This window comes from Triticum aestivum, chromosome 5A, assembly GCF_018294505.1.
Source record: "Triticum aestivum cultivar Chinese Spring chromosome 5A, IWGSC CS RefSeq v2.1, whole genome shotgun sequence".
Lineage (NCBI taxonomy): Eukaryota > Viridiplantae > Streptophyta > Magnoliopsida > Poales > Poaceae > Triticum > Triticum aestivum.
In genome coordinates, this window is record NC_057806.1 from 78022594 (window position 1) to 78047508 (window position 24915).

Genomic DNA, 24915 nt, shown 5'->3' on the forward strand with positions numbered 1-24915 from the left:
AAAAAATCATGATTTTGGAAAGAAGTTCATAGAATGAAAAACAAATCATGATTTTGAAAAAAACTTTGTCGAATTTGAAAAAAGTTCATCGAAGTTCAAAAAGAGTTCACTGAATTTGAAAAAAGTTCATCAAAATAAAAAACAGTTCATTGAATTTCAAAAAAGTTCATTGATTTTAAAATAATAAATAATCAATGTTCATCGATTTTGAGCCAAAGTTCAACATTTGACGAAAAAATCTCACAAACTACAAAAACAATTATCGATATTGAGACAAAAGTTCATCATTTTTGAAGAAAAAGTACATAAACTTAAAGAACTCAATGATTTTGAGAAAAAGTTAATCATTTTTAAGAAAAGTTCATCGATTTTGAAAAACGTTTATGGAAAAGTGAAAAAAGTTCATCGTTTTCGAAAAAAAAGTTCATCGCATTTGAAAAGTAGTTCATCAAATTTGAAAAAAGTTCAACAAAGTTGAAAAACGTTCATCAAATTCGAAAAAAAGTTCATCGAATATGAAAAACAAATCATGATTTTTGAAAAAAGATCATCAAAGTTCAAAAAACATTCACTGAATTTGAAAAAAGTTCATCAAATTCAAAAAAAAGTTCATCAAATATGAAAAACAAATCATGATTTTGGAAAAAAGTTCATCGAATTTGAAAAATAAATCATGGTTTTGGAAAGAAGTTCATCGAATGAAAAACAAATCATGATTTTGAAAAAAACTTTATCGAATTTGAAAAAAGTTCATCGAAGTTCAAAAAGAGTTCACTGAATTTGAAAAAAGTTTATCAAAATAAAAAACAGTTCATTGAATTTCAAAAAAGTTCATTGATTTTAAAATAATAAATAATCAATGTTCATCGATTTTGAGCCAAAGTTCAACATTTGACGAAAAAATCTCACAAACTACAAAAACAATTATCGATTTTGAGACAAAAGTTCATCATTTTTGAAGAAAAAGTTCATAAACTTAAAGAACTTAATGATTTTGAGAAAAAGTTAATCATTTTAAAGAAAAGTTCATCGATTTTGAAAAACGTTTATGGAAAAGTGAAAAAAGTTCATCGTTTTCGAAAAAAAAGTTCATCGCATTTGAAAAGTAGTTCATCAAATTTGAAAAAAGTTCAACAAAGTTGAAAAAAGTTCATCAAATTCGACAAAAAGTTCATCGAATATGAAAAACAAATCATGATTTTGGAAAAAAGTTCAAAAAACGTTCACTGAATTTGAAAAAAGTTCATCAAATTCAAAAAAAAGTTCATCGAATATGAAAAACAAATCATGATTTTGGAAAAAAGTTCATCGAATTTGAAAAAAAATCATGATTTTGGAAAGAAGTTCATAGAATGAAAAACAAATCATGATTTTGAAAAAAACTTTGTCGAATTTGAAAAAAGTTCATCGAAGTTCAAAAAGAGTTCACTGAATTTGAAAAAAGTTCATCAAAATAAAAAACAGTTCATTGAATTTCAAAAAAGTTCATTGATTTTAAAATAATAAATAATCAATGTTCATCGATTTTGAGCCAAAGTTCAACATTTGACGAAAAAATCTCACAAACTACAAAAACAATTATCGATTTTGAGACAAAAGTTCATCATTTTTGAAGAAAAAGTACATAAACTTAAAGAACTCAATGATTTTGAGAAAAAGTTAATCATTTTTAAGAGAAGTTCATCGAATTTGAAAAACGTTTATGGAAAAGTGAAAAAAGTTCATCGTTTTTGAAAAAAAAGTTCATCGCATTTGAAAAGTAGTTCATCAAATTTGAAAAAAGTTCAACAAAGTTGAAAAAAGTTCATCAAATTCGAAAAAAAGTTCATCGAATACGAAAAACAAATCATGATTTTGGAAAAAAGTTCATCAAAGTTCAAAAAACATTCACTGAATTTGAAAAAAGTTCATCAAATTCAAAAAAAAGTTCATCGAATATGAAAAACAAATCATGATTTTGGAAAAAAATTCATCGAATTTGAAAAACAAATCATGATTTTGGAAAGAAGTTCATCGAATGAAAAACAAATCATGATTTTGAAAAAAACTTTATCGAATTTGAAAAAAGTTCATCGAAGTTCAAAAAGAGTTCACTGAATTTGAAAAAAGTTCATCAAAATAAAAAACAGTTCATTGAATTTCAAAAAAGTTCATTGATTTTAAAATAATAAATAATCAATGTTCATCAATTTTGAGCCAAAGTTCAAAATTTGACGAAAAAATCTCACAAACTACAAAAACAATTATCGATTTTGAGACAAAAGTTCATCATTTTTGAAGAAAAAGTACATAAACTTAAAGAACTCAATGATTTTGAGAAAAAGTTAATGATTTTTAAGAAAAGTTCATCGATTTTGAAAAACGTTTATGGAAAAGTGAAAAAAGTTCATCGTTTTCAAAAAAAAAGTTCATCGCATTTGAAAAGTAGTTCATCAAATTTGAAAAAAGTTCAACAAAGTTGAAAAAAGTTCATCAAATCCGGAAAAAAGGTCATCGAATACGAAAAACAAATCATGATTTTGGAAAAAAGTTCAAAAAATGTTCACTAAATTTGAAAAAAGTTCATCAAATTCAAAAAAAAGTTCATCGAATATGAAAAACAAATCATGATTTTGGAAAAAAGTTCATCGAATTTGAAAAAAATCATGATTTTGGAAAGAAGTTCATAGAATGAAAAACAAATCAAGATTTTGAAAAAAACTTTGTCGAATTTGAAAAAAGTTCATCGAAGTTCAAAAAGAGTTCACTGAATTTGAAAAAAGTTCATCAAAATAAAAAACAGTTCATTGAATTTCAAAAAAGTTCATTGATTTTAAAATAATAAATAATCAATGTTCATCGATTTTGAGCCAAAGTTCAACATTTGACGAAAAAATCTCACAAACTACAAAAACAATTATCGATATTGAGACAAAAGTTCATCATTTTTGAAGAAAAAGTACATAAACTTAAAGAACTCAATGATTTTGAGAAAAAGTTAATCATTTTTAAGAAAAGTTCATCGATTTTGAAAAACGTTTATGGAAAAGTGAAAAAAGTTCATCGTTTTCGAAAAAAAAGTTCATCGCATTTGAAAAGTAGTTCATCAAATTTGAAAAAAGTTCAACAAAGTTGAAAAAAGTTAATCAAATTCGAAAAAAAGTTCATCGAATATGAAAAACAAATCATGATTTTGGAAAAAAGTTCATCAAATTCAAAAAAAAGTTCATCGAATATGAAAAACAAATCATGATTTTGGAAAAAAATTCATCGAATTTGAAAAACAAATCATGATTTTGGAAAGAAGTTCATCGAATGAAAAACAAATCATGATTTTGAAAAAAACTTTATCGAATTTGAAAAAAGTTCATCGAAGCTCAAAAAGAGTTCACTGAATTTGAAAAAAGTTCATCAAAATAAAAAACAGTTCATCGAATTTCAAAAAAGTTCATTGATTTTAAAATAATAAATAATCAATGTTCATCAATTTTGAGCCAAAGTTCAAAATTTGACGAAAAAATCTCACAAACTACAAAAACAATTATCGATTTTGAGACAAAAGTTCATCATTTTTGAAGAAAAAGTACATAAACTTAAAGAACTCAATGATTTTGAGAAAAAGTTAATCATTTTTAAGAGAAGTTCATCGAATTTGAAAAACGTTTATGGAAAAGTGAAAAAAGTTCATCGTTTTCGAAAAAAAAGTTCATCGCATTTGAAAAGTAGTTCATCAAATTTGAGAAAAGTTCAACAAAGTTGAAAAAAGTTCATCAAATTCGAAAAAAAGTTCATCGAATATGAAAAACAAATCATGATTTTGGAAAAAAGTTCATCAAAATTCAAAAAACGTTCACTGAATTTGAAAAAAGTTCATCAAATTCAAAAAAAAGTTCATCGAATATGAAAAACAAATCATGATTTTGGAAAAAAGTTCAAAAAACGTTCACTGAATTTGAAAAAAGTGCATCAAATTCAAAAAAAAGTTCATCGAATATGAAAAACAAATCATGATTTTGGAAAAAAATTCATCGAATTTGAAAAACAAATCATGATTTTGGAAAGAAGTTCATCGAATGAAAAACAAATCATGATTTTGAAAAAAACTTTATCGAATTTGAAAAAAGTTCATCGAAGCTCAAAAAGAGTTCACTGAATTTGAAAAAAGTTCATCAAAATAAAAAACAGTTCATTGAATTTCAAAAAAGTTCATTGATTTTAAAATAATAAATAATCAATGTTCATCAATTTTGAGCCAAAGTTCAACATTTGACGAAAAAATCTCACAAACTACAAAAACAATTATCGATATTGAGACAAAAGTTCATCATTTTTGAAGAAAAAGTACATAAACTTAAAGAACTCAATGATTTTGAGAAAAAGTTAATTATTTTTAAGAAAAGTTCATCGATTTTGAAAAACGTTTATGGAAAAGTGAAAAAAGTTCATCATTTTCGAAAAAAAAGTTCATCGCATTTGAAAAGTAGTTCATCAAATTTGAAAAAAGTTCAACAAAGTTGAAAAAAGTTCATCAAATTCGAAAAAAAGTTCATCGAATATGAAAAACAAATCATGATTTTGGAAAAAAGATCATCAAAGTTCAAAAAACATTCACTGAATTTGAAAAAAGTTCATCAAATTCAAAAAAAAGTTCATCGAATATGAAAAACAAATCATGATTTTGGAAAAAAGTTCATCGAATTTGAAAAATAAATCATGGTTTTGGAAAGAAGTTCATCGAATGAAAAACAAATCATGATTTTGAAAAAAACTTTATCGAATTTGAAAAAAGTTCATCGAAGTTCAAAAAGAGTTCACTGAATTTGAAAAAAGTTTATCAAAATAAAAAACAGTTCATTGAATTTCAAAAAAGTTCATTGATTTTAAAATAATAAATAATCAATGTTCATCGATTTTGAGCCAAAGTTCAACATTTGACGAAAAAATCTCACAAACTACAAAAACAATTATCGATTTTGAGACAAAAGTTCATCATTTTTGAAGAAAAAGTTCATCGTTTTCGAAAAAAAAGTTCATCGCATTTGAAAAGTAGTTCATCAAATTTGAAAAAAGTTCAACAAAGTTGAAAAAAGTTCATCAAATTCGACAAAAAGTTCATCGAATATGAAAAACAAATCATGATTTTGGAAAAAAGTTCAAAAAACGTTCACTGAATTTGAAAAAAGTTCATCAAATTCAAAAAAAAGTTCATCGAATATGAAAAACAAATCATGATTTTGGAAAAAAGTTCATCAAATTTGAAAAAAATCATGATTTTGGAAAGAAGTTCATAGAATGAAAAACAAATCATGATTTTGAAAAAAACTTTGTCGAATTTGAAAAAAGTTCATCGAAGTTCAAAAAGAGTTCACTGAATTTGAAAAAAGTTCATCAAAATAAAAAACAGTTCATTGAATTTCAAAAAAGTTCATTGATTTTAAAATAATAAATAATCAATGTTCATCGATTTTGAGCCAAAGTTCAACATTTGACGAAAAAATCTCACAAACTACAAAAACAATTATCGATTTTGAGACAAAAGTTCATCATTTTTGAAGAAAAAGTACATAAACTTAAAGAACTCAATGATTTTGAGAAAAAGTTAATCATTTTTAAGAGAAGTTCATCGAATTTGAAAAACGTTTATGGAAAAGTGAAAAAAGTTCATCGTTTTCGAAAAAAAAGTTCATCGCATTTGAAAAGTAGTTCATCAAATTTGAAAAAAGTTCAACAAAGTTGAAAAAAGTTCATCAAATTCGGAAAAAAGTTCATCGAATATGAAAAACAAATCATGATTTTGGAAAAAAGTTCAAAAAACGTTCACTGAATTTGAAAAAAGTTCATCAAATTCAAAAAAAAGTTCATCGAATATGAAAAACAAATCATGATTTTGGAAAAAAATTCATCGAATTTGCAAAACAAATCATGATTTTGGAAAGAAGTTCATCGAATGAAAAACAAATCATGATTTTGAAAAAAACTTTATCGAATTTGAAAAAAGTTCATCGAAGCTCAAAAAGAGTTCACTGAATTTGAAAAAAGTTCATCAAAATAAAAAACAGTTCATTGAATTTCAAAAAAGTTCATTGATTTTAAAATAATAAATAATCAATGTTCATCAATTTTGAGCCAAAGTTCAAAATTTGACGAAAAAATCTCACAAACTACAAAAACAATTATCGATTTTGAGACAAAAGTTCATCATTTTTGAAGAAAAAGTACATAAACTTAAAGAACTCAATGATTTTGAGAAAAAGTTAATCATTTTTAAGAAAAGTCCATCGATTTTGAAAAACATTTATGGAAAAGTGAAAAAAGTTCATCGTTTTCAAAAAAAAAGTTCATCGCATTTGAAAAGTAGTTCATCAAATTTGAAAAAAGTTCAACAAAGTTGAAAAAAGTTCATCAAATTCGGAAAAAAGTTCATCGAATACGAAAAACAAATCATGATTTTGGAAAAAAGTTCAAAAAATGTTCACTGAATTTGAAAAAAGTTCATCAAATTCAAAAAAAAGTTCATCGAATATGAAAAACAAATCATGATTTTGGAAAAAAGTTCATCGAATTTGAAAAAAAACCATGATTTTGGAAAGAAGTTCATAGAATGAAAAACAAATCATGATTTTGAAAAAAACTTTGTCGAATTTGAGAAAAGTTCATCGAAGTTCAAAAAGAGTTCACTGAATTTGAAAAAAGTTCATCAAAATAAAAAACAGTTCATTGAATTTCAAAAAAGTTCATTGATTTTAAAATAATAAATAATCAATGTTCATCGATTTTGAGCCAAAGTTCAACATTTGACGAAAAAATCTCACAAACTACAAAAACAATTATCGATATTGAGACAAAAGTTCATCATTTTTGAAGAAAAAGTACATAAACTTAAAGAACTCAATGATTTTGAGAAAAAGTTAATCATTTTTAAGAAAAGTTCATCGATTTTGAAAAACGTTTATGGAAAAGTGAAAAAAGTTCATCGTTTTCGAAAAAAAAGTTCATCGCATTTGAAAAGTAGTTCATCAAATTTGAAAAAAGTTCAACAAAGTTGAAAAAAGTTCATCAAATTCGAAAAAAAGTTCATCGAATATGAAAAACAAATCATGACTTTGGAAAAAAGATCATCAAAGTTCAAAAAACATTCACTGAATTTGAAAAAAGTTCATCAAATTCAAAAAAAAGTTCATCGAATATGAAAAACAAATCATGATTTTGGAAAAAAGTTCATCGAATTTGAAAAATAAATCATGGTTTTGGAAAGAAGTTCAAAAAGAGTTCACTCAATTTGAAAAAAGTTCATCAAAATAAAAAACAGTTCATTGAATTTCAAAAAAGTTCATTGATTTTAAAATAATAAATAATCAATGTTCATCGATTTTGAGCCAAAGTTCAACATTTGACGAAAAAATCTCACAAACTACAAAAACAATTATCGATTTTGAGACAAAAGTTCATCATTTTTGAAGAAAAAGTACATAAACTTAAAGAACTCAATGATTTTGAGAAAAAGTTAATCATTTTTAAGAGAAGTTCATCGAATTTGAAAAACGTTTATGGAAAAGTGAAAAAAGTTCATCGTTTTCGAAAAAAAAGTTCATCACATTTGAAAAGTAGTTCATCAAATTTGAAAAAAGTTCAAAAAAGTTGAAAAAAGTTCATCAAATTCGAAAAAAAGTTCATCGAATATGAAAAACAAATCATGATTTTGGAAAAAAGTTCATCAAAGTTCAAAAAACATTCACTGAATTTGAAAAAAGTTCATCAAATTCAAAAAAAAGTTCATCGAATATGAAAAACAAATCATGATTTTAGAAAAAAATTCATCGAATTTGAAAAACAAATCATGATTTTGGAAAGAAGTTCATCGAATGAAAAACAAATCATGATTTTGAAAAAAAACTTTATCGAATTTGAAAAAAGTTCATCGAAGTTCAAAACGAGTTCACTGAATTTGAAAAAAGTTCATCAAAATAAAAAACAGTTCATTGAATTTCAAAAAAGTTCATTGACTTTAAAATAATAAATAATCAATGTTCATCAATTTTGAGCCAAAGTTCAAAATTTGACGAAAAAATCTCACAAACTACAAAAACAATTATCGATTTTGAGACAAAAGTTGATCATTTTTGAAGAAAAAGTACATAAACTTAAAGAACTCAATGGTTTTGAGAAAAAGTTAATCATTTTTAAGAGAAGTTCATCGAATTTGAAAAACGTTTATGGAAAAGTGAAAAAAGTTCATCGTTTTCGAAAAAAAAGTTCATCGCATTTGAAAAGTAGTTCATCAAATTTGAAAAAAGTTCAACAAAGTTGAAAAAAGTTCATCAAATTCGAAAAAAAGTTCATCGAATATGAAAAACAAATCATGATTTTGGAAAAAAGTTCATCAAAATTCAAAAAACGTTCACTGAATTTGAAAAAAGTTCATCAAATTCAAAAAAAGTTCATCGAATATGAAAAACAAATCATGATTTTGGAAAAAAGTTCATCGAATTTGAAAAACAAATCATGATTTTGGAATGAAGTTCATAGAATGAAAAACAAATCATGATTTTGAAAAAACTTTATCGAATTTGAAAAAAGTTCATCGAAGTTCAAAAAGAGTTCACTGAATTTGAAAAAAGTTCATCAAAATAAAAAACAGTTCATTGAATTTCAAAAAAGTTCATTGATTTTAAATTAATAAATAATCAATGTTCATCGATTTTGAGCCAAAGTTCAACATTTGACGAAAAAATCTCACAAACTACAAAAACAATCATCGATTTTGAGACAAAGTTCATCGAAGTTCATAAAGAGATCAAAAAGAACATAAACTTAAAAAACTCAATGATTTTGAGAAAAAGTTAATCATTTTTAAGAAAAGTTCATCGATTTTGAAAAACGTTTATGGAAAAGTGAAAAAAGTTCATCGTTTTCGAAAAAAAAGTTCATCGCATTTGAAAAGTAGTTCATCGCATTTGAAAAAAGTTCAACAAAGTTGAAAAAAGTTCATCAAATTCGAAAAAAAAGTTCATCGAATATGAAAAACAAATCATGATTTTGGAAAAAAGTTCATCAAAGTTCAAAAAACGTTCACTGAATTTGAAAAAAGTTCATCAAATTCAAAAAAAAGTTCATCGAATATGTAAAACAAATCTTGATTTTGGAAAAAAGTTCATCGAATTTGAAAAAAAATCATGATTTTGGAAAGAAGTTCATAGAATGAAAAACAAATCATGATTTTGAAAAAAACTTTATCGAATTTGAAAAAAGTTCATCGAAGTTCAAAAAGAGTTCACTGAATTTGAAAAAAGTTCATCAAAATAAAAAACAGTTCATTGAATTTCAAAAAAGTTCATTGATTTTAAAATAATAAATAATCAATGTTCATCAATTTTGAGTCAAAGTTCAAAATTTGACGAAAAAATCTCACAAACTACAAAAACAATTATCGATTTTGAGACAAAAGTTCATCATTTTTGAAGAAAAAGTACATAAACTTAAAGAACTCAATGATTTTGAGAAAAAGTTAATCATTTTTAAGAGAAGTTCATCGAATTTGAAAAACGTTTATGGAAAAGTGAAAAAAGTTCATCGTTTTCGAAAAAAAAGTTCATCGCATTTGAAAAGTAGTTCATCAAATTTGAAAAAAGTTCAACAAAGTTGAAAAAAGTTCATCAAATTCGAAAAAAAGTTCATCGAATATGAAAAACAAATCATGATTTTGGAAAAAAGTTCATCAAAATTCAAAAAACGTTCACTGAATTTGAAAAAAGTTCATCAAATTCAAAAAAAAGTTCATCGAATATGAAAAACAAATCATGATTTTGGAAAAAAGTTCATCGAATTTGAAAAACAAATCATGATTTTGGAATGAAGTTCATAGAATGAAAAACAAATCATGATTTTGAAAAAAACTTTATCGAATTTGAAAAAAGTTCATCGAAGTTCAAAAAGAGTTCACTGAATTTGAAAAAAGTTCATCAAAATAAAAAATAGTTCATTGAATTTCAAAAAAGTTCATTGATTTTAAAATAATAAATAATCAATGTTCATCAATTTTGAGCCAAAGTTCAACATTTGACGAAAAAATCTCACAAACTACAAAAACAATCATCGATTTTGAGACAAAGTTCATCGAAGTTCATAAAGAGATCAAAAAGAACATAAACTTAAAAAACTCAATGATTTTGAGAAAAAGTTAATCATTTTTAAGGAAAGTTCATCGATTTTGAAAAACGTTTATGGAAAAGTGAAAAAAGTTCATCGTTTTCGAAAAAAAAGTTCATCGCATTTGAAAAGTAGTTCATCGCATTTGAAAAAAGTTCAACAAAGTTGAAAAAAGTTCATCAAATTCAAAAAACAAGTTCATCGAATATGAAAAACAAATCATGATTTTGGAAAAAAGTTCATCAAAGTTCAAAAAACATTCACTGAATTTGAAAAAAGTTCATCAAATTCAAAAAAAAGTTCATCGAATATGAAAAACAAATCGTGATTTTGGAAAAAAGTTCATCGAATTTGAAAAAAACATCATGATTTTGGAAAGAAGTGTTGGAAATATGCCCTAGAGGCAATAATAGAAGTATTATTATATTTCAATGTTCATGATAAATGTCTTTTATTCATGCTATAACTATATTATCCGGAAATCGTAATACACGTGTGAATACTTAGACCACAATACGTCCCCAGTGAGCCTCTAGTTGACTAGCTCGTTGTGATCAACAGATAGTCATGGTTTCCTGACTATGGACATTGGATGTCGTTGATAACGGGATCACATCATTAGGAGAATGATGTGATGGACAAGACCCAATCCTAAGCATAGCATAAAAGATCGTGTAGTTCGTTTTGCTAGAGCTTTGCCAATGTCAAGTATCTCTTCCTTCGACCATGAGATCATGTAACTCCCGGATACCGTAAGAGTGCCTTGGGTGTATCAAACGTCACAACGTAACTGGGTGACTATAAAGGTGCATTACAGGTATCTCCGAAAGTATCTGTTGGGTTGACACGGATCGAGACTGGGATTTGTCACTCCGTATGACGGAGAGGTATCTCTGGGCCCACTCGGTAATGCATCATCATAATGAGCTCAATGTGACCAAGGTGTTGGACACGGGATCATGCATTGCGGTACGAGTAAAGTGACTTGCCGGTAACGAGACTGAACAAGGTATTGGGATACCGACGATCGAGTCTCGGGCAAGTAACGTACCGATTGACAAAGGGAATTGCATACAGGGTTTGATCGAATCCTCGACATTGTGGTTCATCCGATGACAACATCGAGGAGCATGTGGGAGCCATCATGGGTATCCAGATCCCGCTGTTGGTTATTGACCTGAGAGCGTCTCGGTCATGTCTGCATGTCTCCCGAACCCGTAGGGTCTACACACTTAAGGTTCGGTGACGCTAGGGTTATTAGGAAGACTAGTATGTGACTACCGAATGTTGTTCGGAGTCCCGGATGGGATCCTGGACGTCACGAGGAGCTCCGGAAGGGTCCGGAGGTAAAGATTTATATATGGGAAGTTGTCAAACGGGCACCGGGAAGTTTCGGGGTCATACCGGTATTGTACCGGGGCCACCGGAAGGGTTCCGGGGGTCCACCGGGAGCGGCCACCCCTCCCGGGGGGCCACATGGGCTGCGTGGGGCAGGGAGCCAGCCCCTGGTGGGCTGGGCGCACCCCCTCCCTTGGGCCCTTGCGCCTAGGGTTGAGGGGGGGGAACCCTAGAGGGGGCGCCCCCTTGGCTTGGGGGGCAAGCCACCCTCTTCCCCTCTCCCCTTGGCCGCCGCACGCCCCTAGATGGGTTCTAGAGGGGTCGGCCCCCTTCTCCCTTCCCCCTATAAATAGAGGGGTGAGGGGAGGGCAGCCGCACCACCCTCCAAGGCGCAGCCCTCCCCTCCCCAACACCTCTCCTCCTCCGTTGTGTGCTTGGCGAAGCCCTGTCGGAGTACTGCTTCTCCACCATCACCACGCCGTCGTGCTGCCGGTGGAGCTGTCTTCCTCAACCTCTACTTCCCCCTTGCTGGATCAAGAAGGAGGAGACGTCTCCCGTCCCGTACGTGTGTTGAACGCGGAGGTGCTGTCCGTTCAGCACTTGGTCATCGGTGATTCGAATCACGTCGAGTACGACTCCATCATCACCTTGCAAGCTTCTGCACGCGATCTACAAGTGGTATGTAGATGCAAACTCTCTCCCTTGACTCGTTGCTTAGATGAACTCATAGATGGATCTTGGTGAAACCGTAGGAAAAATTTTAATTTTCTGCAACGTTCCCCAACAGTGGCATCATGAGCTAGGTCTATGCGTAGTTCTCTTTGCACGAGTAGAACACAATTTTGTTGTGGGCGTGGATTTTGTCATATTACTTTCCTCTACTAGTCTTTTCTTGCTCAACGGTATTGTGGGATGAAGCGGCCCGGACCAACCTTACACGTACGCTTACGTGAGACCGGTTCCACCGACTGACATGCACTAGTTGCATAAGGTGGCTGGCAGGTGTCTGTCTCTCCCACTTTAGTTGGAGCGGATTCGATGAACAGGGCCCTTATGAAGGGTAAATAGAAGTTGACAAAATCACGTTGTGGTGATTCGTTGGTAAGAAAACGTTCTTGCTAGAACCCAATTGCAGCCACGTAAAAGATGCAACAACAATTAGAGGACGTCTAACTTGTTTTTGCAGCGATTGATCATGTGATGTGATATGGCCAGAAGTTGTGATGAATGATGAATTGTGATGTATGAGATCATGTTCTTTGTAATAGGATTCACGACTTGCATGTTGATGAGTATGACAACCGGCAGGAGCCATAGGAGTTGTCTTTATTTTTTGTATGACCTGCGTGTCATTGAATAACGCCATGTAAACTACTTTACTTTATTGCTAAACGTTAGTCATAGAAGTAGAAGTAGTCGTTGGCGTGACAACTTCATGAAGACACGATGATGGAGATCATGGTGTCAAGCCGGTGACAAGATGATCATGGAGCCCCGAAGATGAAGATCACTGGAGCTATATGATATTGGCCATATCATGTCACAACTATATAATTGCATGTGATGTTTATTACGTTTATGCATCTTGTTTACTTAGGACGACGGTAGTAAATAAGATGATCCCTTACAAAAATTTCAAGAAGTGTTCTCCCCTAACTGTGCACCGTTGCTATAGTTCGTCGCTTCTAAGCACCACGTGATGATCGGGTGTGATGGATTCTTACGTTCACATACAACGGGTGTAAGACAGTTTTACACAGCGAAAACACTTAGGGTTAACTTGACGAGCCTAGCATGTGCAGACATGGCCTCGGAACATGGAGACCGAAAGGTCGAACACGAATCGTATGGAAGATACAATCAACATGAGAATGTTCACCGACGATGACTAGTCCGTCTCACGTGATGATCAGACACGGGCTAGTCGACTCGGATCGTGTAACACTTAGATGACTAGAGGGATGTCTAATCTAAGTGGGAGTTCATAATTTGATTAGAACTTTATTATCATGAACTTAGTCTAAAACCTTTGCAAATATGTCTTGTAGATCAATGGCCAACGCTAATGTCAACATAAACTTCAACGCGTTCCTAGAGAAAACCAAGCTGAAAGATGATGGCAGCAACTATACGGACTGGGTCCGGAACCTGAGGATCATCCTCATAGCTGCCAGGAAACAATATGTCCTAGAAGGACCGCTAGGTGACGCTCCCGTCCCAGAGAACCAAGACATTATGAATGCTTGGCAAACTCGTGCTGATGATTACTCCCTCGTTCAGTGCGGCATGCTTTACAGCTTAGAACCGGGGCTCCAAAAGCGTTTTGAGCATCACGGAGCATATGAGATGTTCGAAGAGCTGAAACTAGTTTTCCAAGCTCATGCCCGGGTCGAGAGATATGATGTCTCCGACAAGTTCTACAGTTGTAAGATGGAGGAAAACAGTTCTGTCAGTGAGCACATCCTGAAGATGTCTGGGTTGCACAACCGTATGACCCAGCTGAACATTAACCTCCCAGATGAGGCGGTCATTGACAGAATCCTCCAGTCGCTCCCACCAAGCTACAAGAGCTTTGTGATGAACTACAACATGCAGGGGATGGAAAAGACCATTCCTGAAGTGTTCTCGATGCTGAAGTCAGCAGAGGCTGAAATCAAGAAAGAACATCAAGTGTTGATGGTCAATAAGACCACTAAGTTCAAGAAGGGCAAGGGTAAGAATAACTTCAAGAAGGACGGCAAGGAGGTTGCCGCGCCTGGTAAGCCAGTTACCGGGAAGAAGTCAAAGAATGGACCTAAGCCTGAGACTGGGTGCTTTTATTGCAAGGGGAAGGGTCACTGGAAGCGGAACTGCCCCAAATACTTAGCAGATAAGAAGGCCGGCAAAACCAAAGGTATATTTGATATACATGTAATTGATGTGTACCTTACCAGTACTCGTAGTAACTCCTGGGTATTTGATACCGGTGCCGTTGCTCATATTTGTAACTCACAGCAGGAGCTGCGGAATAAACGGAGACTGGCGAAGGACGAGGTGACGATGCGCGTCGGGAATGGTTCCAGAGTCGATGTGATCGCCGTCGGCACGCTGCCTCTACATTTACCTACGGGATTAGTTTTGAACCTTAATAATTGTTATTTAGTGCCAAGTTTGAGCATGAATATTGTATCTGGATCTCGTTTAATACGAGATGGCTACTCATTTAAGTCTGAGAATAATGGTTGTTCGATTTATATGAGAGATATGTTTTATGGTCATGCTCTGATGGTCAATGGTTTATTCTTAATGAATCTCGAGCGTAATATTACACATGTTCATAGTGTAGATGCCAAAAGATGTAAAGTTGATAACGATAGTCCCACATACTTGTGGCACTGCCGCCTTGGTCACATTGGTGTCAAGCGCATGAAGAAGCTCCATGCCGATGGACTTTTAGAGTCTCTTGATTATGAATCGTTTGACACGTGCGAACCATGCCTCATGGGCAAGATGACCAAGACTCCGTTCTCCGGAACAATGGAGCGAGCAACCAACTTATTGGAAATCATACATACCGATGTGTGCGGTCCAATGAGCGTTGAGGCTCGCGGAGGATATCGTTATGTTCTCACTCTCACTGATGACTTAAGTAGATATGGGTATGTCTACTTAATGAAACACAAGTCTGAGACCTTTGAAAAGTTCAAGGAATTTCAGAATGAGGTGGAGAATCAACGTGACCGAAAGATAAAGTGCCTACGATCAGATCGTGGAGGAGAATATTTAAGTCACAAATTTGGCACACACTTAAGGAAATGTGGAATCGTTTCACAACTCACGCCGCCTGGAACACCTCAGCGAAACGGTGTGTCCGAACGTCGTAATCGCACTCTATTGGATATGGTGCGGTCTATGATGTCTCTTACTGATTTACCGCTATCATTTTGGGGATACGCTCTAGAGACAGCTACATTCACTTTAAATAGGGCACCGTCTAAATCCGTTGAGATGACACCGTATGAATTATGGTTTGGGAAGAAACCTAAGTTGTCGTTTCTAAAAGTTTGGGGATGCGATGCTTATGTCAAGAAACTTCAACCTGAAAAGCTCGAACCAAAGTCGGAAAAATGCGTCTTCATAGGATACCCTAAGGAAACTGTCGGGTATAACTTCTACTTAAGATCCGAGGGCAAAATCTTTGTTGCCAAAAACGGATGCTTTCTGGAAAAAGAGTTTCTCTCGAAAGAAGTAAGTGGGAGGAAAGTAGAACTCGATGAAGTACTACCTCTTGAACGGGAAAGTGGTGCAGCTCAGGAAAATGTTCCTGTGATGCCCACACCAACTGAAGAGGAAACCAATGATGATGATCAAGGTACTTCGGATCAAGTTGCTACTGAACTTCGTAGGTCCACAAGGACACGTTCCGCACCAAAGTGGTACGGCAACCCCGTCCTGGAAATCATGTTGTTAGACAACAGTGAACCTTCGAACTATGAAGAAGCGATGGCGGGCCCAGATTCCAACAAATGGCTTGAAGCCATGAAATCCGAGATAGAATCCATGTATGAAAACAAAGTATGGACTTTGACAGACTTGCCCGATGATCGGCGAGCGATAGAAAACAAATGGATCTTTAAGAAGAAGACAGACGCGGATGGTAATGTCACCATCTATAAAGCTCGACTTGTCGCTAAGGGTTATCGACAGGTTCAAGGGATTGACTACGACGAGACATTCTCTCCCGTAGCGAAGCTAAAGTCCGTCCGAATCATGTTAGCAATTGCCGCATACTATGATTATGAGATATGGCAGATGGACGTCAAAACAGCATTCCTTAACGGGTATCTTAAGGAAGAACTGTATATGATGCAGCCGGAAGGTTTTGTCGATCCTAAGAATGCTAACAAAGTATGCAAGCTCCAGCGATCCATTTATGGGCTGGTGCAAGCATCTCGGAGTTGGAATATTCGCTTTGATGAGATGATCAAAGCGTTTGGGTTTATGCAGACTTATGGAGAAGCCTGCGTTTACAAGAAAGTGAGTGGGAGCTCTGTAGCATTTCTCATATTATATGTAGATGACATACTCTTGATGGGAAATAATATAGAATTTCTGGACAGCATTAAGGCCTACTTGAATAAGTGTTTTTCAATGAAGGACCTTGGAGAAGCTGCTTACATATTAGGCATCAAGATCTATAGAGATAGATCGAGACGCCTCATAGGTCTTTCACAAAGCACATACCTTGATAAGATTTTGAAGAGGTTCAAAATGGATCAGTCCAAGAAGGGGTTCTTGCCTATGTTACAAGGTGTGAGACTGAGCTCGGCTCAGTCACCGACCACGGCAAAAGATAAAGAAGAGATGAGTGTCATCCCCTATGCTTCAGCCATAGGATCTATTATGTATGCCATGTTGTGTACCAGACCCGATGTAAACCTTGCCGTAAGTTTGGTAGCAAGATATCAAAGTAATCCCGGCAAGGAACACTGGACAGCGGTCAAGAATATCCTGAAGTACCTGAAAAGGACGAAGGACATGTTTCTCGTTTATGGAGGAGATGAAGAGCTCGTTGTAAAGGGTTACGTCGACGCTAGCTTCGACTCAGATCTGGATGACTCTAAGTCACAAACCGGATACGTGTATATGTTGAATGGTGGAGCAGTAAGCTGGTGCAGCTGCAAGCAGAGCGTCGTGGCGGGATCTACGTGTGAAGCGGAGTACATGGCAGCCTCGGAGGCAGCGCATGAAGCGATTTGGGTGAAGGAGTTCATCACCGACCTAGGAGTCATACCCAATGCGTCGGGGCCGATCAAACTCTTCTGTGACAACACTGGAGCTATTGCCCTCGCCAAGGAGCCCAGGTTTCACAAGAAGACCAGGCACATCAAGCATCGTTTCAACTCCATCCGTGAAAATGTTCAAGATGGAGACATAGAGATTTGCAAAGTGCACACGGATCTGAATGTCGCAGATCCGCTGACTAAACCTCTCTCGCGTGCAAAACATGATCAACACCAGAACTCTATGGGTGTTCGATTCATCACAATGTAACTAGATTGGTGACTCTAGTGCAAGTGGGAGACTGTTGGAAATATGCCCTAGAGGCAATAATAAAAGTATTATTATATTTCAATGTTCATGATAAATGTCTTTTATTCATGCTATAATTGTATTATCCGGAAATCGTAATACACGTGTGAATACTTAGACCACAATATGTCCCTGGTGAGCCTCTAGTTGACTAGCTCGTTGTGATCAACAGATAGTCATGGTTTCCTGACTATGGACATTGGATGTCGTTGATAACGGGATCACATCATTAGGAGAATGATGCGATGGACAAGACCCAATCCTAAGCATAGCATAAAAGATCGTGTAGTTCGTTTTGCTAGAGCTTTGCCAATGTCAAGTATCTCTTCCTTCGACCATGAGATCGTGTAACTCCCGGATACCGTAAGAGTGCCTTGGGTGTATCAAACGTCACAACGTAACTGGGTGACTATAAAGGTGCATTACAGGTATCTCCGAAAGTATCTGTTGGGTTGACACGGATCGAGACTGGGATTTGTCACTCCGTATGACGGAGAGGTATCTCTGGGCCCACTCGGTAATGCATCATCATAATGAGCTCAATGTGACCAAGGTGTTGGACACGGGATCATGCATTACGGTACGAGTAAAGTGACTTGCCGGTAACGTGACTGAACAAGGTATTGGGATACCGACAATCGAGTCTCGGGCAAGTAACGTACCGATTGACAAACGGAATTGCATACAGGGTTTGATTGAATCCTCGACATCATGGTTCATCCGATTACAACATCGAGGAGCATGTGGAAGCCATCATGGGTATCCAGATCCCGCTGTTGGTTATTGACCTGAGAGCGTCTCGGTCATGTCTGCATGTCTCCCGAACCCGTAGGGTCTACACACTTAAGGTTCGGTGACGCTAGGGTTATTAGGAAGACTAGTATGTGACTACCGAATGTTGTTCGGAGTCCCGGATGGGATCCTGGACGTCACGAGGAGCTCCGGAAGGGTCCGGAGGTAAAGATTTATATATGGGAAGTTGTCAAACGGGCACCGGGAAGTTTCGGGGTCATACCGGTATTGTACCGGGGCCACCGGAAGGGTTCCGGGGGTCCACCGGGAGGGGCCACCCCTCCCGGGGGGCCACATGGGCTGCGTGGGGCAGGGAGCCAGCCCCTGGTGGGCTGGGCGCACCCCCTCCCTTGGGCCCTTGCGCCTAGGGTTGAGGGGGGGAACCCTAGAGGGGGCGCCCCTTGGCTTGGGGGGCAAGCCACCCTCTTCCCCTCTCCCCTTGGCCGCCGCACCCCCCTAGATGGGTTCTAGAGGGGCCGGCCCCCTTCTCCCTTCCCCCTATAAATAGAGGGGTGAGGGGAGGGCAGCCGCACCACCCTCCAAGGCGCAGCCCTCCCCTCCCCAACACCTCTCCTCCTCCGTTGTGTGCTTGGCGAAGCCCTGTCGGAGTATTGCTTCTCCACCATCACCACGCCGTCGTGTTGCCGGTGGAGCTGTCTTCCTCAACCTCTCCTTCCCCCTTGCTGGATCAAGAAGGAGGAGACGTCTCCCGTCCCGTACGTGTGTTGAACGCGGAGGTGCTGTTCGTTCAGCACTTGGTCATCGGTGATTCGAATCACGTCGAGTACGACTCCATCATCACCTTGCAAGCTTCTGCACGCGATCTACAAGTGGTATGTAGATGCAAACTCTCTCCCTTGACTCGTTGCTTAGATGAACTCATAGATGGATCTTGGTGAAACCGTAGGAAAAATTTTAATTTTCTGCAACGTTCCCCAACAAGAAGTTCATCGAATGAAAAACAAATCATGATTTTGAAAAAAAACTTTAACGAATTTGAAAAAAGTTCATCGAAGTTCAAAAAGAGTTCACTGAATTTGAAAAAAGTTCATCAAAATAAAAAACAGTTCATTGAATTTCAAAAAAGTTCATTGATTTCAAAATAATAAATAATCAATGTTCATCGATTTTGAGCCAAAGTTCAACATTTGACGAAAAAATCTCACAAACTACAAAAACAATTATCGATTTTGAGATAAAAGTTCGTCATTTTTGAAAAAAAAGTACATAAACTTAAAGAACTCAATGATTTTGAGAAAAAGTTAATCATTTTTAAGAAAAGTTCATCGATTTTGAAAAACGTTTATGGAAAAGTGAAAAAAGTTCATCGTTTTCGAAAAAAAAGTTCATCGCATTTGAAAAGTAGTTCATCAAATTTGAAAAAAGTTCAACAAAGTTGAAAAAAGTTCATCAAATTCGAAAAAAAGTTCATCGAATATGAAAAACAAATCATGATTTTGGAAAAAAGTTCATCAAAATTCAAAAACCGTTCACTGAATTTGAAAAAAGTTCATCAAAATAAAAAACAGTTCATTGAATTTCAAAAAAGTTCATTGATTTCAAAATAATAAATAATCAATGTTCATCGATTTTGAGCCAAAGTTCAACATTTGACGAAAAAATCTCACAAACTACAAAAACAATTATCGATTTTGAGACAAAATTTCATCATTTTTGAAGAAAAAGTACATAAACTTAAAGAACTCAATGATTTTGAGAAAAAGTTAATCATTTTTAAGAAAATTTCATCGATTTTGAAAAACGTTTATGGAAAAGTGAAAAAAGTTCATCGTTTTCGAAAAAAAGTTCATCGCATTTGAAAAGTAGTTCATCACATTTGAAAAAAGTTCAACAAAGTTGAAAAAAGTTCATCAAATTCGAAAAAAAAGTTCATCGAATATGAAAAACAAATCATGATTTTGGAAAAAAGTTCATCAAAGTTCAAAAAACGTTCACTGAATTTGAAAAAAGTTCATCAAATTCAAAAAAAAGTTCATCGAATATGAAAAACAAATCATGATTTTGGAAAAAAGTTCATCGAATTTGAAAAACAAACCATGATTTTGGAAAGAAGTTCATCGAATGAAAAACAAATCAAGATTTTGAAAAAAACTTTATCGAATTTGAAAAAAGTTCATCGAAGTTCAAAAAGAGTTCACTGAATTTGAAAAAAGTTCACCAAAATAAAAAACAGTTCATTGAATTTCAAAAAGGTTCATTGATTTCAAAATAATAAAGAATCAATGTTCATCGATTTTGAGCCAAACTTCAACATTTGACGAAAAAATCTCACAAACTACAAAAACAATTATCGATTTTGAGACAAAAGTTCATCATTTTTGAAGAAAAAGTACATAAAATTAAAGAACTCAATGATTTTGAGAAAAAGTTAATCATTTTTAAGAAAAGTTCATCGATTTTGAAAAACGTTTATGGAAAAGTGAAAAAAGTTCATCGTTTTCGAAAAAAAAGTTCATCGCATTTGAAAAGTAGTTCATCAAATTTGAAAAAAGTTCAACAAAGTTGAAAAAAGTTCATCAAATTCGAAAAAAAGTTCATCGAATATGAAAAACAAATCATGATTTTGGAAAAAAGTTCATCAAAATTCAAAAAACATTCACTGAATTTGAAAAAAGTTCATCAAATTCAAAAAAAAGTTCATCGAATATGAAAAACAAATCATGATTTTGGAAAAAAGTTCATCAAAATTCAAAAAACGTTCACTGAATTTGAAAAAAGTTCATCAAATTCAAAAAAAAGTTCATCGAATATGAAAAACAAATCATGATTTTGGAAAAAAGTTCATCGAATTTGAAAAACAAATCATTATTTTCGAAAGAAGTTCATAGAATGAAAAACAAATCATGATTTTGAAAAAAACTTGATCGAATTTGAAAAAAGTTCATCGAAGTTCAAAAAGAGTTCACTGAATTTGAAAAAAGTTCATCAAAATAAAAAACAGTTCATTGAATTTCAAAAAAGTTCATTGATTTTAAAATAATAAATAATCAATGTTCATCGATTTTGAGCCAAAGTTCAACTTTTGACGAAAAAATCTCACAAACTACAAAAACAATTATCGATTTTGAGACAAAAGTTCATCATTTTTGAAGAAAAAGTACATAAACTTAAAGAACTCATTGATTTTGAGAAAAAGTTAATCATTTTTAAGAAAAGTTCATCGATTTTGAAAAACGTTTATGGAAAAGTGAAAAAACTTCATCGTTTTCGAAAAAAAGTTCACCGCATTTGAAAAGTAGTTCATCAAATTTGAAGAAAGTTCAACAAAGTTGAAAAAATTTCATCAAATTCGAAAAAAAATTCATCGAATATGAAAAACAAATCATGATTTTGGAAAAAAGTTCATCGAATTTGAAAAAAGTTCATCGAAGTTCAGAAAGAGTTCACTGTATTTGAAAAAAGTTCATCAAAATAAAAAACAGTTCATTGAATTTCAAAAAAGTTCATTGATTTCAAAATAATAAATAATCAATGTTCATCGATTTTGAGCCAAAGTTGAACATTTGACGAAAAAATCTCACAAACTACAAAAACAATTATCGATTTTGAGACAAAAGTTCATCATTTTTGAAGAAAAAGTACATAAACTTAAAGAACTCAATGATTTTGAGAAAAAATTAATCATTTTTAAGAAAAGTTCATCGATTTTGAAAAACGTTTATGGAAAAGTGAAAAAAGTTCATCGTTTTCGAAAAAAAGTTCATCGCATTTGAAAAGTAGTTCATCAAATTTGAAAAAAGTTCAACAAAGTTGAAAAAAGTTCATCAAATTCGAAAAAAAGTTCATCGAATATGAAAAACAAATCATGATTTTGGAAAAAAGTTCATCAAAGTTCAAAAAATGTTCACTGAATTTGAAATAAGTTCATCAAATTCAAAAAAAAGTTCATCGAATATGAAAAACAAATCATGATTTTGGAAAAAAGTTCATCGAATTTGAAAAACAAATCATGATTTTGGAAAGAAGTTCATCGAACGAAAAACAAATCATGATTTTGAAAAAAACTTTATCGAATTTGAAAAAAGTTCATCGAAGTTCAAAAAGAGTTCACTGAATTTGAAAAAAGTTCATCAAAATAAAAAACAGTTCATTGAATTTCAAAAAAGTTCATTGATTTCAAAATAATAAAGAATCAATGTTCATCGATTTTGGGCCAAAGTTCAACATTTGACGAAAAAATCTCACAAACTACAAAAACAATTATCGATTTTGAGACAAAAGTTCATCATTTTTGAAGAAAAAGTACATAAACTTAAAGAACTCAATGATTTTGAGAAAAAGTTAATCATTTTTAAGAAAAGTTCATCGATTTTGAAAAACGTTTATGGAAAAGTGAAAAAAGTTCATCGTTTTCGAAAAAAAAGTTCATCGCATTTGAAAAGTAGTTCATCAAATTTGAAAAAAGTTCAACGAAGTTGAAAAAAGTTCATCAAATTCGAAAAAAAGTTCATCGAATATGAAAAACAAATCATGATTTTGGAAAAAAGTTCATCAAAGTTCAAAAAACGTTCACTGAATTTGAAAAAAGTTCATCAAATTCAAAAAAAAGTTCATCGAATATGAAAAACAAATCATGATTTTGGAAAAAAGTTCATTGAATTTGAAAAACAAATCATGATTTTGGAAAGAAGTTCATCGAATGAAAAACAAATCATGATTTTGAAAAAAACTTTATCGAATTTGAAAAAAGTTCATCGAAGTTCAAAAAGAGTTTACTGAATTTGAAAAAAGTTCATCAAAATAAAAAACAGTTCATTGAATTTCAAAAAAGTTCATTGATTTTAAAATAATAAAGAATCAATGTTCATCGATTTTGAGCCAAAGTTCAACATTTGATGAAAAAATCTCACAAACTACAAAAACAATTATCGATTTTGAGACAAAAGTTCATCATTTTTGAAGAAAAAGTACATAAACTTAAAGAACTCAATGATTTTGAGAAAAAGTTAATCATTTTTAAGAAAAGTTCATCGATTTTGAAAAACGTTTATGGAAAAGTGAAAAAAGTTCATCATTTTCGAAAAAAAAGTTCATCACATTTGAAAAGAAGTTCATCAAATTTGAAAAAAGTTCAACAAAGTTGACAAAAGTTCATCAAATTTGAAAAAAAGTTCATCAAATATGAAAAACAAATCATGATTTTGGAAAAAAGTTCATCGAAGTTCAAAAAAAGTTCACTAAATTTGAAAAAAGTTCATCAAAATAAAAAAACCGTTCATTGAATTTCAAAAAAGTTCATCGGATTTGAAAAAAGTTCAAAGAATTTGAAAAAAGGTCACCAAATTTGAGAAACATTTTGAAAGAAATCGTAATTTTGAAAAAGTTAACGGATTTTGAGAAACATTTCGCGGATTTTTTAGAAAGAAAAAAAGAGAAACTAAACGACAAAAAGAAAAAGTAAGTAAAGAACAAAAGGGTGAGGACGAGGGTTAGTATTGACAAGAGATGCTGTTAGCGTGGTGGTTACTGTGCTCCATGTAGGACAAGTCGATCTCAGGATCGAATCACCTCGCCACGCAATTTTTGTTGCAGTTTTTCACAGAAAAAAACCAACTAAATGGGCAGGCCCAGCGCGGATGGTGGGTGTGCGCCGGTTTGCGGAATACGAAGAATCAGGCGCATAAGGCGCCAAATAGGAACCAGCCTAGCTGACACTCGCGTGCGTCAAAAACGAGTAGCTTTCGCTGAAGGAGCTTGCGTTAAACGGGCCGGCCCATTCCCACGAGCGAACCTAAAAGAGAAGTGCGACGAAAAAAATACAGCGTTCGATAATCGAACCCGCCACACATAGATACAAAGCAACCTTACTCGCCACTCCACTAGCGACAGGCCATATGCAAAACTACAGCGCTCAATTATAGGTATTATGTACAGGGGTTGATTTGTCTTTTAATTATTCCTTCAAGTAATGAATAACGTTTTGTCAAACAAAATTATAATACGTGATTGAACATTTGGCGATATACGCTTCAAATATACATTGAATTTTTCATGAAAATACGCCGAACAATTTTTAACTACACAGTGTAAAATTTTGTGATATATGATGCATAAATTTTAAATATACATTGAACATTTTTATAATATATCTCTTCTCTTATAAAAATCGAGTTGGTGATGATGGTGTGCCTGTCATCTTGTAATATTGACCGTCCGATCTATATCTGACGGATAGAAAGCAAACTATGCCAATTTTACAAAAAAATATCCGCACCTCTCCCCACATTTGCAGATAAGGTCTTCCCTCATTCATCCTTATCTCCCACAACCTCATTATTGAGCAATTAAAAAAGGAAGCATTCGGAACAATCTGACATGGTGGCCGCTGCCAGCGTCGTCCATCCCCATGTCTCCGCTTAGCCCGACCACCAATCACCACCACGCCCCACTACTCATCACCTTATCTCTCCTCTTTCTAGAGATATCATTAGTTTTTACACATGGGATCACTCCTGTATGGGTCAATCACAACAGGTGTTCTGTAAAAAATGCATCTTAATGTTCCGTGCAATGCAAGGGCATCTCGCTAGTGTTGAACTATTTTTAACTACACATTGAACATTTTTG